This window comes from Mauremys mutica, chromosome 7, assembly GCF_020497125.1.
Source record: "Mauremys mutica isolate MM-2020 ecotype Southern chromosome 7, ASM2049712v1, whole genome shotgun sequence".
In the NCBI taxonomy this organism is placed as follows: Eukaryota; Metazoa; Chordata; order Testudines; family Geoemydidae; genus Mauremys; species Mauremys mutica.
The window spans coordinates 86313064-86320707 of record NC_059078.1 but is presented as its reverse complement, the minus strand read 5'-3'; the positions used below and the strand labels follow the sequence as shown (position 1 = coordinate 86320707).

Below are 7644 nucleotides of genomic sequence, written 5' to 3'. Positions count from 1 at the left end.
TCAGCGGGAGTTGAGGTCACTCAGCACCTTGCAGGGGGCATTCAGAGTGAGGTCCTAACAGTTACAGTTCTGTCAGCCTGAGAATGAACATTACAATCAGGAAAAGGGATGGACTCACGTAAATTACTACCACCTCAAGCCTTTTCTTTCTTTCTTTTCCTCTAGCTCACCCACTGGTGCCTCTCCAGCTTTTCATTATTAGGCCAATCATGGGAATCGGAGAAGTAACCAAGGGAAGAAGTGTGGCAAGAGGTAAACCAAAGCCAGTCAATAATCCAACAATAAATTCTGGGGTACTTGAGCCAAACTTTCAAACTGCAGAGCTATCCCACTTCAGGCTGAACATTTTTAATGGAGCTCTTCGCTCCAGCTTCTGTTAACGTTAGTTCCCACAGATGCTGGCTAATTATTGTAAGCCTCATGGAGAAGTTATTCAAAGATCATAAACCAGTTTCCATTCAACTTTACTACTAATGTAACTGTTGGTTAAAAAAAAATTAAATTGCTTAACACTGAGGGGTTTCTCCTATTGTTCACTCAGTATCAATGCTGGATGGTGGAAATGTATTTATTATCTGCGACAATGAGCCCCCTGTACTGCCAGGAACTGCAGATTATGTGACTTTCCAGAAGTAAATCTGATGCCAGCAGGAAGGGACCCCTAAGTCCCATTCCATTATTTAAAACACAGTTTAAAAAGCAATCAGCAATTTATAAATGTCAAGAAACCTTTTCGACTTATGAAATTTTATAGCGCTGCGTGAACCAGCGCATTGAGGTGGCTTTTTTTTTTAAAGAATACTTTTGATCAAAATGAAAGAAGCATGGTCCTGACCAAAAATAAACTTTACAAAGAATAGTTAAAGGTGCAATTAACTAATTACTTAAGGTGGGTAAAAAACCTTCCTAGAATATTTTAGGTACAAAATAATCATTTAGTTAAGTGTCCAGAAATAACCTTAACTCTGATCCTGTATATATCTGGGATTTACTTGCAGGTGTACAGGATTATTTGTTGTTTTTTATAGAGTACCATATAGTAGGTGTGCATAGAATTTAAGACGTATATAATAACTAAAGCTATTTTATAGTGTGGTGTGACCAAGTGTGACTCACTACTGTGGCACCTCCTACTGGCTGTCCCAGGGATTAGCTCTGATAGCCAGTGCACCTTCTTCTGGTGATGTCTCACTGCCATCCCTTCTGCTCTTGGACCCATATCATTCCAAGGACCATAACGTCCTCCACAGCTCTCTGGCTGTGCCAGACTCTGTGCTCCCCGCTTCCAGGGGAATGTACTGCAATCTGACAGTCCAGCCACTTCCTCAGTATATTAGAATTGGAAAGAGTTTGGGAAAGGGCAACAAAAATGATTAGGGGTATGGAACAGCTTCCGTATGAGGAGAGATTAACAAGACTGGAACTTTTCGGCTTGGAAAAGAGACGACTAATGGGGGATATGAGTGAGGTCTATAAAATCATGACTGATGTCATGAAAATAAATAAGGAAGTGCTATTTACTCCTTCTCATAACACAAAAACTATGGGTCATTGAATGAAATTAATAGGCAGCAGGTTTAAAACAATCGAAAGGAAGTATTCCTTCACACAACACACAGTCAACCTGTGGAGCTCTTTGCCAGAGGATGTTGTAAAGGCCAAGACTATAACAGGGTTCAAAAAAGAACTAGATAAGTTCATGGAGAATAGGTCCATCAGTGGCTATTAGTCAGGATGGGCAGGGATGGTGTCCCTAGTCTCTGTTTGCCAGAAGCTGGGTATGACGACAGGATGGTTGGATGATTACCTGTTCTGTTCATTCCCTCTGGGGCACCTGGCACTGGCCACTGTCGGCAGACAGGATACTAGGCTAGATGGACCTTTGGTCTGACCCAATATGGCCGTTCTTATGTTCTTAAGTGGGGGTGAGGAGGGGACCCTGGCCCGCCCACTACTCTGGATCCCAGCCCAGGGACCCTATAGATGGCAGCCATGTGCTGCATCCCCTCCAACCTCTCAGTACCTTTCCCTAGACCACTTCCCCGCAGCCCTAGCGCTTTCTTCACCCTTTACCTCAGGGCCTCAGCATGCCAGTCTTAGCACCAGCCAGACAGGCGCTCGCCCTCACTCCCCTGATCCTGCCCAGCACTGCTTTGTCCAAGGTCTTAACATTCTTCCTTCTGTGAGGCAGCCCGTTTCCCCTCCTCGAGCTCCAGGGAACAACTTTGAAGCTGCTCTGCTCTGCAGTTCTTCTTATATGGGCCTATGAGGCCCTGGTTGGCTGCTTCTCACAGCCTGTCTCCTCTTGGCTACTTTCTGCACAGCCTCCCTAGGGCTGCATTAACCCTTTACAGGCCAGTGTGAGGCAGGTGCCCCATCACATGTGGTTTCTGGGTACTATCAAGAGGCAGATGACTGAATAATCTCTTATTGTTGACTATCTACATCATATTCAAAAGGTATTGTAGGGTACTACAGCCACTATTCACATAGAACTTCTGAGCTCATAGCAATACGGTGGATTTAAAATCTCTTCTGGAAAGTATTCAGGATAAGAAAAGAGATGTCTGTCATTCTTCCTGTCAATGTGTGGGTGGTTGAAGTTAAGGAGGAACTACTTTTGGGTCAGTGTCCTATATGTAATGGGTGGGAGGTGGCCTGTATATCTGCACTTGCAGTACAGTAAGTGAGAATTTGGTAAGGCCAAAGATTATCATTTTATGGCAGCCTGGTGGCTGGCTTTAATGGGGGCGGGGGCTGTTATCAGGTAAAAAGACGGGTGTTGATAAAGGGTCAGAATGCACAGGAACATAGGAATTGCTGCACCAGATCAGACCATTGTTCCATGAGGTCTGGTAGCCTGTCTCTGACTGCAGCCAGTAGCAGCCCTGGGCTAGGGAAGGTTGAACATGTTGGGAGTGTGAAGAGCCAAGGAGGAGGAGTGGCTGGAGCAAGCTGCACTCCAACTATTTCCAGCTGGTGTCCAGCCTCTCAGGAATCATTGCCAGCTGATGTAGGTTGAGGCAGCCCAAAGGCTGCTCTAACTTACAACCGGGTGAGGGCCAGCACTGATAATCAGGGATCCACAAGAGACTCCATTTAGCACAGTATGAGGGGCATCAGGGAAACTCAAGGAGGCAGAGAATTGGGGTCATAGTATAAGTCCAGTCTATTTTGTAAACTTGGCGCATTGGATTAACCCAATCTCAGACTGTTTTTGCCAAGTCCAAAGGTTAAGTGGTTCACCTTTCAGGTCATGTCATGCAGTTTGAAGTGCTGACCCACACTGGGGAGGAGCAGGTGCCCTCTCAAACATCGGCCCCCTCAGTGTGACACTACTGACCTGTCTCTGCTGTTTGCTCGGGCTGCAGCACCACGATGGGGCAGAAGTGATAGATTAGAATGGCAATGCAAATAAACAAGGAGATGTAAAGTCTCCAGGTTTTAGTTTTCTTGTGAAAGCCCCCTGCTAAAATGAAGGTCAAGATTTTCCATGTGAGTTCAGAGGGAGAGAGGAGCGTCTCACTGTGAACGAACTGGGAAATAGATTTGTTTCAGAGCATCCTGTGGGTTGTGGCCAGCTTGCTGAAAAGTGACATAACCTGTGAAAAGTAGCAATGAATAATAACCCCAGTGTGAAGAGACTGTATCTCACTTTCCAGCCTGCTTTAATGTTAGCAGGAAATGATACTATTTTTTATTTGACAGTGTCCCTTTAAATATTTCTGACCTGTGTAATAAAAAAGACCTTTTTCCCTTTAAGAAAAAAATCTCTATTTTAATTGCATTCATTTTGTAACTCCTAATAATATTAGGTTTGGAGAATAGTTTTTGATTTTACAGAAATCTAAATGTTTGGCCTAAAACTAGCCAATGTGTCACTTTAAATGAAGCGATGCAGCAGAGATTTGCAAAGCTTGTTAAGGAATTTGGATGCCCAATTCTCATTTAAAATGAAGAGGAGATGAATGTCCAAGTTAGTGAGGCAGCTCTGAAAATATCACTCTTCCGAGTAAAGTTATTTCCCTGTAAGATGGTAGATGCCAGCAGGAGAATACCATTTTCAACTGAAAACTTTGTTAACTTTTGTCTTCATTACACATAGGTCTCATTGACTTCAGTGGGAGTTCCAGGTTTCCATCCAAGGTCAGAATTTGGCTTTTTATTTAAAAATAAAATTCACAATGGCAAAAAGCTCTTAGGCTAGTGAAGTATGGGGTTGAGCTAAAGATGTGCAGGTTTTTTTAATTCTCTGAGGCCCCTTTCTGTTTCTTTACCACCACAACAAAAAGCTTAAAAGACTGAAACTCTTGAATCCTGCACAGAAAGAAGACATTATTATTTGCTGATAGGTTTAGATCAGGGGCGGCCAACCTGCACCTGAGAAGGAGCCAGAATTTACCAATGTGCATTGCCAAAGAGCCACAGTAACACGTCAGCAACCCCCCGTCAGCTCCCCGCCCCCGTCCCCAGTGTCTACCACCCACCAGCAGCACCGCTGATCAGCACCTAACCCTCCATCCCTGTGCCTCCCGCCCGCCACAATCAGCTGTTTTGTGGTGTGCAGGAGGCGTGGGGCTGGGCGGGGGAAGCAAGGGCACAGCAGACTCAGGGGAAGAGGCGGGGCCCTTGGAGGAAGGAGTGGAGTGGGGGCAGGGCCTGGGGCAGAATTAGGGGTTGAGTAGTGAGCACCCCCTGACACACTGGAAAGTTGGTGCTGTAGCTCCAGCCACGGAGTCGGTGCCTATACAAGGAGCCGCATATTAACCTCTGAAGAGCCGCATGTGGCTCCGGAGCCACAGGTTGGCCACCCCTGGTTTAGATTAATATTTGCTGAGTGGTTTCTTAAAGGGTTTCTGAAGTGCTCTATTGTTGTCGGGGGACATATACAAAGTGGAGAACTTTTGGGGAGGTTGGCTGGTGTTTTCTTTTGTTCTTATAGTATTTTCCCATCTGGAAATATTTGGTGTAAATTAGCATAACACCTGACTAATTAGCATAATAACTGACTTCCTAGGACAAGCAACCTGGGCAAGTGGATAGGTCATTGGGCTGGAGCCATGCCTACACTAAGCCTTTTACCCTCACAGGAATACCAGTGTACTACATCAGCAAAGTTCTCTTAGCGTGCACACTGCTATACCAGTAAAGCCAGGCTTCTGCTGTCTAGTAAAACCACACACCCCGAGCAAAACCATATACAGAGAACAGCTTTGCCAGTATAACTGCACCTACAGTAGGGATTTCTGATGGTATTGCTATGTAGGACAGGGATCCAACCTTTTCACACCCCAATCTACGTGGCTATGCTGGTAGAAGTAAGTAGTGTAGACATAGCCTGGGATTCACAAGACCTTTGTTCTATTTGTGGCTCTTAGGAAAGTGACTTCATTTCTCCATGTCTTTCTTCCATTCTTAATTCTGTCTGTCTCTTTAGATTGTAAAGTATTCAGGGCACAGATGGGAATGTGTAACATACTGACCAATGGGTTACACTTGTACAGTGCCTAGCACAATGGGGCCCTGCTTCTTAACTACTGATCCTCTGGGTAGTAACAAATAACCACCTGAGGATATGGTTTCTCATCTTTTTTTGAAAGTTGCAACTATTCCAGAAAGGAAAAAGTGGGTCATTCTAGGGGATCTGACTTTGCACAAAGAATATATATATATATTATTGGTTTATTAGTCAAACTGAGCTCCAGTGCTCTTCTAGCACCAAACCTCAGTTATCTATGGCCTCTAGTTCTGCATGTGCAGTTTTGCACATGCAGAGCAAAAATTACACATGCAAATAACTGTACATACAGAATTACTATCCACAAAATGAGAGCAGGCTGGTACCAACTGAAAAGCTACCCCCTCGTATATTCAGAGCAAACCTTCCCTTGTATTTCTAATTCTCCTTTTAAATTTCTATTTCCTCTCCCATTTTCCTACTTATTTTTCAATTATTCTTTTTCTTTTCTCCCTTACACTCTATTCTTTTATATCTGTTGCTTAGTCCTGTCTCATATTACCTCTAAGTAGCACTCAGAGACCCTATCCTCTTCCCCAACACTTACCCCTACCCCGTCTGCCTTTTTTAAATTCAGCAGCTGTTCTGAAACCTCTTGTGTCATTGAGCCTGCCTCTGAAATTGTCAGTAAGGGTAATATGAGCCATTGGAAGCCCAACCTCTCTGCCATGCCACTGCCGATTGGGGCTACAGAAAGAGCATCACTAGACACTAAAATGTGGGTGGAAAGGCAATGCTCCTTCCCCTGCCCTGGGGTTTCAAGCCTGCCCAGCTTTCAGCCTATGGATGAAGCAGCTCACCTGTTACTGAAAGGATTGGTTTGTGCTCAAGAAATTGAGGTGTCAAGGTGGGTACAGTAGTGGATGTGTCAGGATTCCAAGCCTTCCTCCTTCATGCTTTGTTCTAGTGAGCTTGCAAGGGGTGCTGCGTGCAAGGCAGTTTGCTCCCAGAAGAATTTCCCTAACCAGACAAAGCCAATACCATTCTGATCCATTTTATCAGATTCATGTTTTTCCATTTGCTTTCTATGGTGAGGTGTCAAAACTTTCCCACACATCCCCACGTGCTCAGACAATATGTTCATTCACATACACTCATACACGAGTGCACCATTTTGATACATATGTGCACACATGCTCAATAACAAAGCAAATTCCATTTCGAACACTGGTTCCTTTTCGGCATCAGTTTTCCTTCCTATCTCTCGGCCATGCTGTAGCCAGGTTAGTTCACTTGTTAGCTCCTTTAGTATGTCGCACTTTGTAGCTTTGAGTATTAACATTTCATTTTTATATTTTTGTTTTTTCATCAAGTTTTGCCAAACCAGGTATGAGATTTTCTTTGGGTGTTAAAATAACAATAACCTGAAATCCACAGGAATCCCTCCTCTACTTCCTATGGAGCTGAACTCACTATGAGTACTGCAGAGGTGAAAAGAACAAGTCCTACTTCAAAAAACCAACAAAATTAAGTGTTTTCTCTCGTTTTTCTTTACCTGACAACAATCAGCTATGACACGCTGTATCAGCAAATGGAGAATGTTCAAATCATTGAAAGATTCTATGTTAATAACTGAATCCCATTATTGGACCTTGTATTTGTGCATTTTTGATATGATGAAAATATAGATTAGAGAAAAATAACTGTCTAGATACTACAGTGTCAAGTGTATTAGTAACACATAGATAAATGTAGATAGAAAAAGCACAAGTATCTTTACAAAAAGCTGCAAGAAATAAATGAGAAAAATGCCTATTATTCATATAAGCTTATGTTCAAAGCATAGCAATATTTAACAATGAATGGCTATTGCCATAGCTAACAATTCTTTATGAAGGTCCCACAGCATTAATGGCATGTGGACAAAAACATCACAAGTGAAAAAAATGTCAAGTTATTTCAAGAAAAAGACGTAATGAAAATGTTTTTCAGACCTTGGAATGTTGCTTTATTCTAAAAGCTGAACCACAATAACAGAGCAACTAGCTCTTTTCGCTTCCTTTTTTTGCTGGAAATATTATTTTGTAAGGATTTTGGAGATCATCCCTTCCTCTGGCTTCAATAAACCAGGGGCATTTAAAGAACAGAATGATAAAGTCACAGTGCCTCATTCTTACACCATTGTA

The 7644-nt window shown here is 43.2% G+C and overlaps 1 long non-coding RNA gene across 1 annotated transcript; it reads left to right on the top strand.

Moving 5' to 3' along the window:
* Positions 1 to 204: 204 nt before the first annotated feature.
* Positions 205 to 6981, top strand: LOC123373693. Its single transcript, XR_006580832.1, has 3 exons — positions 205 to 252; positions 4106 to 4146; positions 6896 to 6981. It is a non-coding gene; the product is annotated as an uncharacterized LOC123373693 (long non-coding RNA).
* The last annotated feature ends 663 nt before the right edge of the window (positions 6982 to 7644 follow it).